The 10178-nt window shown below is 41.5% G+C and overlaps 1 pseudogene; it reads right to left on the bottom strand.

The window, feature by feature from the left end:
• Window positions 1-10178, bottom strand: part of LOC102873482 — a 49738-nt pseudogene that overhangs the window by 25427 nt on the left and 14133 nt on the right.

Below are 10178 nucleotides of genomic sequence, written 5' to 3'. Positions count from 1 at the left end.
TATTTATTTTTTATTTTATTATTTTTGTGTGTATGTGTACTGTTGAATTGGATTCAGCTGGTGCAGAAGGAGCTTGCCTCTGCTTCTCCAACAGAGCATCTGGTACAAAATCTTTTTTTGTTTATATTTTTATTTGGGAAAAACAAAAGTCCATGAACCAGGGTTTAAAATTAAAAGACTGAGGATGTCAAAGATTTCATGTTAGTTGAATCCATAATCCACACCTAGTGTAAAAGTGGTCAAGAACTCAAAAGGCGTGTTGCACTGGGAAAATCAGCTGTCAAGGACCTCTCCACACTGCTAAAGAACACTGATGGATGTCATTTTAAAGAGTAAGGTGTGTCTGATCCAAGTCATGATCTTTTAAATTACTTCTTATACGTCTAAAAGTTGGGCAATGAATAAAGATGACAGAAGAAGAATGGATGTCTTTGAATTGTGGTGTTGGAGAAGAGTGTTGAATACCTGATTGCCAAAAAAGCAACCACGTCTTGGAGGAAGCGCAATAAGGAAGCAACAAGGGTTGCTTAGAGGAAATCTTGAGCTGCAATACTTGAATCTTGAATGAGGGAATACACAGTCACTATACTAAAACAAACTGTTGAATACTGAAATATTTCAGGAAAAAGCATATGATAAAGACCCAATGGTAATCAAAGAATAAGCACTGGCAAAAAAAAAAGTTCCAGGAATCATTGAAATATCAATTGACATATTTCAGCTAACATATGCAGCCCTGAATGTGTTCATCAGTCTGTGCCAGCAAATCAAATGACATGCTATATTGGGGAAATCTGCTGTCAAGTTTCCAAACTACTCAGGAGCAATGATGTGACCTTAGAGACTAAGGTGTGCCTGATTAAAGCCATGATCTTTTCAATCGCTTGCTATGCATCTGAAAGTTGGAAACTGTATAAGGACGACAAAAGAAGAATCAATGCCTTTGAGTTGTGGTGCTGGAGAAACTTACTGAATATTACGCAGTCTATCAAAAGAAAAAAATAAATATGACTCAAAAAAAGTGCAACTAGAGTGTTTCTTAGCGGTAGAGATGTCAAACCTACACCTCATATGTTTTGGGCATGTTTTTGGGAGAGGATATTCCTTGGAAAGGGACATCATATTTGGAAAGGTCAGCAAAAGAGAGGAAAACCTTCAAAGAGATGGATTGACATAGTGACTGTAGCAATGGGTTCAAGTGTGGCAGAGGTGATGAGGACAGCATAGGATAAGACCCAGTTCAGATCTATTTTTCATAGAGTATTTATTAGATTTAAATCATTCCATTTCTTCTGGGCTTAATTATCATTATAACAATTATCCATACACAATTGATCAAAACATATACTATTATAGATTATGTTCATTTTAAAATAGGAAAAATAAAATATCTTTCTTAATAATATAAATGGTTTGTGTTTTTATTTATCTATGTGTTAATGTTTCACCAAAAACAATTAAAGGCAGGCCCTTGGGCTGAGGAGTAGAGTCACCTCCCTTTGGCTTGGAAGCGTGGCTTTCCATCCACTAGGCCAACTGATCTCTCTTTCTATGCTGTTGGTGGTGGTGCTGTTGTTAAGTGCCATCCCAGGTGACTCATAGCGACCCTATGAGCAGAAGTCCTGGACACCTCCTGTGTAACATTCATCCTTTTCCAGGTTCATAGGGTTTCCAGAGACAAGCTATTGTGGAAGTGGATGCCACTCCTGCTTCCAAGCTTGTTTCAATTGGGGGGGTTCACTATAGATTTTCTTAATTATTTAAAGTCCTTCTGAGTTATATGTAATAACCTGTCAGCTGACAATGCAATTTCAATTTTGTTGAAAGTAAAAGTATTGGAAAACACCTGATTTTCAAAGGGGTTTATTACTCAATTGTTAGAGTCATTAGCTTTTCAGTTTCTTGTGCCTTTCTTAGTTGTCTCATGCACCTACAGTAGAAGTACCACAAGTTGTTGTTGTTGTTAAGGTCCATCGAGTTGACTACAATTCATAGTGACCCTATAAACAATTGATCTAAACCATGTCCTGTCCTGTGCTGTCCCAACCGTCTCTGACATGCTCAAGCCTACTGTAAGTCACTGAGCCAGTCCATCTCATGGAGGGTCTCCCCCTCCTTTGCTGACTCTCTACCGTTACAAGCATGATGCCCTTTTCTAAGGACTGGCCCCTCCTAACAACATGCCCAAAGTATACAAGATGAAGTTTTACTGTTTTTGCCTCCAAGGAGCACCCTGGCTGCACCACAAGTAGAAGACTTTAACAAAGAAATTTATTCTCTTGTAAGTTGTTGTTGTTAATGTGCCATCAAGTCACCTGAGACTCATAGCATCCCTATGTACAATAGCTCTAAACCTTTCTCTATCCTGTGTCAATCTTATTTGTCCCTGTACACCTACCCCCATAAACCCAGTTACTGAATCAATCCATCTCATTGATGGTCTCCCTCTTCTGCGCTGTCCCTCCACTCTCCTAAGCACGATGTCCCTCTCCAAGGACTGATCCCGCCTTGCAACATGTCCGAAGTATGTCAGACGAAGCTTCAGAAGCCTTGCCTCCAAGGAGCAGTTGCCTTCACCCTCTCCTGGACAAACTTGTTTGTTCTCTTTGCTGTCTCTGGTAGTTCAATACTCTCCTTCAGTATCACAGCTCAAAGGCATCAATTCTCCTATTATCCCTAGTCATTGTCCAACTTTCTGATGAATAGCAAGTAATTGCAAAGACCATGGCCTGTATCAGGCATACCTTAGTTTCCAGACTGACATTGTTGCTCTTCAGTACTTTGGAGAGGTCTCTGACAACAGACGTTCTCAACGCAATTTGTCTTTTGATTTTCTGGCTGCTGGTACCAAGAGTGTTGATTGCAGAGCTAAGCAAACTGAAGCTGTCAACAATCTCAATCTCTTCACCATCTGTCATGATGCTACCAATCAGCACAGTGATGAGAATCTTTACTTTCTAGATGTTGAGCTTCAATCCATATTGAAGGCTGCAGTCCTTGACTTTCTGTAGCGAGTGCTTCAGGTCCTCCTCAGTTTCAGTAAGAAGCATTGTGTCATCTGCATAATGCAGGTTGTTAATGAGTCTACCTCCAGTTCTTATGCCACATTTCTCTTCATAGAGCCCAGCCTCCAGGATAATCTATTCCACATACAGATTGAAAACATATGGTAATAGGAAACATCCTTGGTGTACACCCTTTCAAATTTTGAACCATGTAGTGTTTCTTTGCTGTGTTCTGATGACTGCCTCCTGATCCAAGTATAGGTTTCGCATTAGCACAATCAAGTGTTCTGGGACTGCCATTCTTCTCAAAGTCAGCCACAGTTTGCTGTGATCCACACAATCAAACGAGTTTGCATAGTCAATGAAATACAGATTGACATTCCTCTGGTACTTTGCTTTCAGCCAACTGAAATGAAGAACAAATTCAAGCCTTGAGTTGTAATACTTAAGGTAGAATACTTTAGGTAGAATATTAAATGATCCAGGAAGTTTTAAAAGAAGAAGGAAAAAAATATACAAAGTCATTGTATCAAAAGGAATTGGAGGACACAGAAAAATTTCATGAAACAATGTATGAGCAAGAGCCTGTGGTGAGGTAGGAAGAAATTCAAGCTACACTGAAAGAATTGGCAAAAAACAAGGCCTCCGGAGTTGGTGGCATACCAATTGACATATTTCAACAAACAGACGCTGCTCTGGTTATACTCACAAAGTTGTGCCAAGAAATCTGGAGGACAGCTACCTGGCTAACTGACTGGAAGAGATAGATATTTGTTCCCATTCTAAAGAAAGGTGACCTGACAGAGTGCAGACATTATCAAACAATATTATTGATATCACATGCAAGCAAGATTCTACTGAAGATTATTCAAAAATGACTGGAAGAGCACAGCAAAAGAGAACTGCCTGAAGTGCAGGCTTGGTTTAAAAGAGGCCATGGCACTAGGGTGTCAGATGGATCTTGGCTGAAAGGAGAGAATACCAGAGGAATGTCTATCTGTGTTTCTCTTGTAGGTTAGGAGACTATAGGTCAGAGTTCAGGGTGCCAGGAGTTGTCTCTCCCCCCCCCTTTCTCTCTCTGTTGGCTCACAATTTAGGAGGCAGGTTCTTATCTCAGCATCTGTGATCCTTGCTGTGCTTGGAGATTTCCATGTATCTCAGCATCAATCTTTTCCTGAGTCTGGAAAGTTTCCAGTGCTGGATCCTGGGTCCATTCCTAACTCTTCTTTCTTAGTAGTGGTAAGTACTCCTACCTCTAGTCATTTACTTAACTCTTACACATTTCAAATGAGATTGACTCAAGATGTCCTCCTCTTGGGAGGATAAAGACACTTAGATTCAAACATATTCTATACTCGTGAATTCATTACAGTCCAGATGGAACCGATTCATAGTTGGCCCTCGAGTGGGTTTCTGAGGCTAGAAATTGCATGAGAGGGAATTGCTCATCTTTCTCCCTAGGAACCATTGGTGGATTCAGACTTCCAGAGAGAGGCCTTCTTTGGGGTTAGCAGCACAGCTGCCTATGGGTTATGTCACCAGATTTCACATATTCTATCAACTCAACACTCACTTCACTGCTGTTAAGTCAGAACCAACTCATAGCTGACCCTTCTAGTGGGTTTTCTGAAGCTGTAAATTGCATGGAAGGAGATTGTCCATCTTTCTCTTTTGGAAGAACTGGTGGATTAAATAGCTTGCTTCTGGGTTCGCAGCACAACTCTTTACCCTGTAGGAGGACCTTTTTATTAAGTTTAAGCAGGACAAAGACAAAACAGTCATCTCAGGGGAGCTCTGGTGACCTAGTGGCAAGAAGCTGCACTGCAGTCCCAGAGATATGCAGTTCGAATCCACCAGATGCTCTGCCGGAGAAGGAGGGGCCATCTCCTCCTGTACCAGTCAGATCCAATTTGACGATACACACACACACACACAAAAAATTAAAAACAAACAAACAAACAAAAACCCCAAAACTGTCATCTCAGGAGGAGGGAAACCATCAGCATGTTGTTGAAGGAATTCACTAAATCACAACCATGACTTTTATTTATGCAACTGGGGACAAAGAAAATGTTTAGCAGATCATTAACTTTATCTCACATACTTTGGACATATTGTCGTGAGGGATCAATCCTTGGAGAATGACATCATGCTTGAAAGAGCAGAACAGAAGAAGACGACTCTGGATGAGATGGATTGACATAGTGACCATCCCAGTAGGGTCAGATATGTTAGAGACAGGTTGGCTCAGGATAGGGCAGGGTTCATAGGGCCCCAGCAGTTGGCTTAACGACACATAACAACAACAATCAATGGCAAGTGCAATTTATCACAGTTACAGGAGGGACTACATAATCAGACAAAGGACAGTGATTGTGACATGTACATATTTATACTTTTAAAAACCTTATATAGTTGGTTCTAGAGTTTTAGACACCTGGATACATGGTTGAGGTATGACTCATAACCATTTGACCCTGAGTAAGTTATAAGGACCTCAGTTTTTAACTTAAACTAGACAGTGTGCAGCTGCTTTTGTTAAACATGCCCAGACGAGTTTCCTGATTCTTCTGTGCAAGCCTGAGCGAAAACTGCCCCTGTCTGGGAGTTGTAATCTATTTTCAACTGCATTTTTTTGAGGACAGAGACACATGATTAGTTTACGTTCAGAAATCACTCAAAGGACATCTTAATTTCTATGCAGAATAAAAATAGAGAGTCCTGGTGGCACAGCAATTAGCAGTTCGCCGGCTCATCGAAAGGCCGGCTGTTGGAACCCACCAATTGCTTTGCAGGAGAAAAGGCCTGGTCATCTACTCCTGCAGGGTTGACGGCCTGGGATACCTGTGGGCATTTCCCCTCTGCCCTGTAGTGTTGCCGTGGGTCAAACGACTACTTGGCAATTCAGTGCTTAACCAGCACCCACCAGGGCACAGCTTTAAGGAAAAAAAAAGAAGAATAAAAATAGAATTGATGTCATGTGCCATTGTCTGGGCTCCAGCTCATCATAGTGGCTTCAGATACAGCAGGATGAAACCCTGCCCCATCCTCCCAATCTCTGCTGTGCTTATACCCATTATTGCATTCCCTGTTTTAGTCCATCTCATACCCTTCCTCTATGAGCTCTATTTCTAGGGCAATTCTAGTTTTCTAGACTAGGAGTATTTGTAGTAAAGTGTTTAAGCATTCAGCTGCTAGCCAGAAAACTGATGATTCTAAACCACCAGACTCAGCCTCCAATCCTTTCAGTGTGGCAAGGAGACCCGATGGTACAATGGTTAACTGCTTGACTGCTAACCGAAAGGTAGGTAGTTTGAACCCAGCTAAAGAAAGACATGGTAATAGTTATCTATAAAGATGGCTAGTTAGCCTTGGAAACCTGTGAGGCAATTCAGGTCTGTCCTGTAATGTCTCTGTGGGATGGAATCAACTCAACAGCAGCCAATTTTAGTCATGTGGGAGAAGGTAGAAACACATGGGCTGAATAGTGAAAGATGTTGAGACATAATAACTATAGGGCTGTCAGAAGTGTGCTGAGAATTCATTGAGATAATGTAAGCAAACTGACTTCAGAAGATTCCATTCAAATAGAAGTGATGTTGACTATTTAAATATCTCTTGTGACATTTGGCATTTTCTTCCTTGTCTATAGTCGTTTATATTTTAATCCATCCAAACAGACTCTAGGATGTCCTGGTTATCCAAAATGGTTATACCCTTTGTTGCAGTCACTGGATCAATCTATCTTGTGAAGCTCTTTCTCCCCTTCTCTGGTGCCTTATTTCTTTTAGCATGATGTCTTTTTCCAAGGTCTGGTCCCTCCTGATAACATCCCCATAATATGTGAGACAAATAGGAGGTATTCAGTAAGTGACTGTGGAATTACAGAATAAATTTAAAATCTAGAGGATTCCCCAGGGTTTCCCCTTCTAACAGAAGTCCAGAGTTCTGTTAATCCCCACACCAAAGTCTCAGAGGCCTCAGTGAATTCTAACCTTTCAGTAGAATCTTAGGTAAATCAACTCTGGGGATTTTTCTAGTTTGTGGGGGATGGGAGTGAGATAGACAATGCAGAAGAATGACCTTGGGTTATTTTGTTGAACTAGTCAAGTGAAGGTCATACAGAGAAAGAAAAGCCCTTCTGGTTTCTTTGTTTGCTCATTTGTGGATTTGTAGATGTATTTATTCTTAATTTCTGGTTTATTTCACCCATTTTTCTTCTCTTCAGTATGGGAGATGGGCATCAGTAAAGCACAGACAGAATGGTATTATTTATCAGTGGTCTGACCAGCAGAGCAGGTTGGAGAGTCACTCTTATGATCCTGGAGACCTGAGCTTCCAGGAAGTTTGAAGTTTAACGTACTTCGGGCATATTGTTAGGAGGAGCTAGCCCTTGGGAAAAGACATCATGCTTGGAAAAGTGGAAGGTCAGCAATGGAGGGGAAGACCTTCAACAAGATGGGTTGATGCAGTGATTGTAATAATGGGCTCTGGTGTGGCAGAGATGACGAGGACGGCACAGGGCAGGCAGGGTGCACATCTGTTGTCCACAGTGTCCCTGTGAGTAGCAGTTGACTTAACTGCCACCTAAAGACAAAAACCACCTTCTGTCTGAAGAGTCTCAGAGTACAGTGCAGTGAGTCTGCACTCCTGTGTCTTTGTAGTTGGGCTTTTTTCTTAGATTTTTCTACCTGAGCAGAGTTGAGCTATGTAGACCCACTCAGAGAGTGTAGGAAACTGAGTTCTTAAAGTTACTTAAGGGAGGGACAGCACAGGAGAGGAAGACCCTGGAAAAGATGGATTGACACAGTAACTGGGGTAATGTGGGTAGGTGTGTCAGAGACAGTAAGATTGGCTCGGGACAGAGCAGGGTTCAGAACTATTGTGCATAAGATTGTGACGGCATGTAACAACAACAAAGGAAAGGAGGGAGGGAAGGACCCAGAGCATCTCTTTTTTTAAGATAGAAATTTTTTTTCTTCTAATGAAGTTTTACAGGAAAGTTAGGTTTTTTCATTCATAAATTATTGCACATTTCCCTGCCTCCCTTCCCCTCTCCCAGGACAGATCACCTTTTAAAACAGTCTAAATGGGTTACCACCCACTCTACCAGCACCCATACCCCCTATGCAGAAGACCCTTAGCTGCTTTATGATTGATTTGCAGTAGAAATATTAACTCTTTGAACCTGGAAGTGTTTAGTAGAAAAGGTAGTGTAGCATACTGCATGATATGCTGGTGGGGCAGTAATGATCCACTAGTTTTCAATATGTCCTGTTTCATGTAGTAGGAGGGATCACGCAGTTCCATGAGTCTGGGCCCCGACAGTCACCACCTCATCAATTCTGATTCAAGGCATTCCCACGTGTGTTAGAGTAGAACTGTATCTCGAGGGTTTTGATTCTTCTTGAAATGTTATTTTATTGTTGTTGAGAATACACACAACAAACCTATACTGATTCAACAGTTTCAACATGCACAATTTGGGGTCTCTGATTAGATTCTTTGAATTGTGCAATCATTCTTGTTCCCCTTTTGCGACTTGTTACTCCCTCATTAATATAAAATCACTGCTGTTAAGGTTCCTCACTAGTATTTCTAGTTATTATTGTCAATTTGATCTCTATATGTAGTTCTTAAAAGAACACAATGCTAAAGGCATTTTTTTCTTTTATTAGTTAAACCAACTTATTGTTAGGGAGCTCTGGTGGCTTAGTGGTAAGAGATTGCTCTACCAACACAAAGGTATGCGGTTCAAATCCATAAGTCACTCTGTGAACTAAAGATGGATTATTTCCTCTTGTGAGATTTACTGCCTCTAAAAACTCACTGGAAGGTCAGCTATGGGTCAGTTCTGACTCAACTGTGCATAACAGAAACAACAATGTTGTTCATAAGGAAACTCTGGTGGCCTAGTGGTTAGGAATTGTGCTGCCAACCCAAATGCAGCTGTACAGTTCTAATCCATCATCTGCTCCTTTGAGAGAAAGGTGGGCAATCTCCTCCTGCATGATTTACAGTCTTGAAAACTAGCTGGAGAATCCGCCATGAGTTGGTTCTGACTCAATGGCAATTAACATTAATAGCAATCTATTGTATGGTTTTAAGACTTGAGGAATAGTTTTGACTTGAGATTTAAATATTGTCTCAGGTTTATCATTTCAGGGGTTCATCTATCCTTCATGGATCCAGAATTTCTTAAGAGTCCATGACAGAGAGAAAAAAGGGAATTTTAAACTGTTGTGTTTTTTCACTTTTTGATAAAGAGTCTTCTATGAAATCATTGATAAAAATATTTGATAGTGGTAACCAGGCACAATCCAGTTTTCTTGGTCTGATAGCAAATGAGGCAGCTCTTCTTGGAGACATGAACCACCATTCCACATCCTTCAGTTCCTAACTCTGCTTCCTTCTACTGCTCCAGGTGAAGGGAGCTTTGGTCACTTAGTGGTAAGGAGTTACATTGCCAACTCAAAGGCACAGTTCAAATCTGCCAGCCAGCTGGTCTACAAGAGAAAGATGAATAATCTCATCCTGTGTGATTTATAGCCTCTGAAAATGCACTGGATGGTCATCTATGAGTTGGTTCCAACAACAACAGTTGTGAGTTACAATCTAACAACAACTATTTGCTTGGTATTTGTCAAGCTGAAGGAACTGAAAAAGAAATTCAAGACTTGAGTTGCAATACTGAAAGATGCTATGGGCTAAATCTTGAATGATCCAGAAAGCATCAAAAGAAGATGGAAGGAATACACAGAGTTACTGTATCAAAAATAATTGGCTGACACAAAACCATTTCAGGAAGTAACATATGATCAAGAACTAACAGTAATAAAGGAAGAATTGCGGAGGGCGACACAGCGCGAGGGCGACGCAGCGCGAGGGCAACGCAGCGCGAGGGCAATGCCGCCGGACAGTGGAACGCCGCTGCAGGACAAGGGAACGCCGCGAGAGGGACCCGGAAGAGACCCGGGAAGAACAACAGCCAGCCACCTACCACGGGACTCCAGAGGAGCGAAGACTGTGAGACCCCAGAGGAATGAAGACTACCAGACACTGTGGGAACCCCCTGCAACCCACACCTGTGTGACCCTTAACACACAGGGTGCTGCTGCATAAACCCTTAGCTGCGCCCAAGCCCCGTCCCCACCTCTTGGTGATAGTGTCCAA

The sequence above is a fragment of the Elephantulus edwardii genome, unplaced genomic scaffold (genome assembly GCF_000299155.1).
Source record: "Elephantulus edwardii isolate Elephantulus edwardi_28Jun2011 unplaced genomic scaffold, EleEdw1.0 scaffold00044, whole genome shotgun sequence".
Classification (NCBI taxonomy): Eukaryota; Metazoa; Chordata; class Mammalia; order Macroscelidea; family Macroscelididae; genus Elephantulus; species Elephantulus edwardii.
The sequence above is the reverse complement of the archived record's forward strand: the minus strand, read 5'-3'. Positions and strand labels throughout refer to the sequence as shown.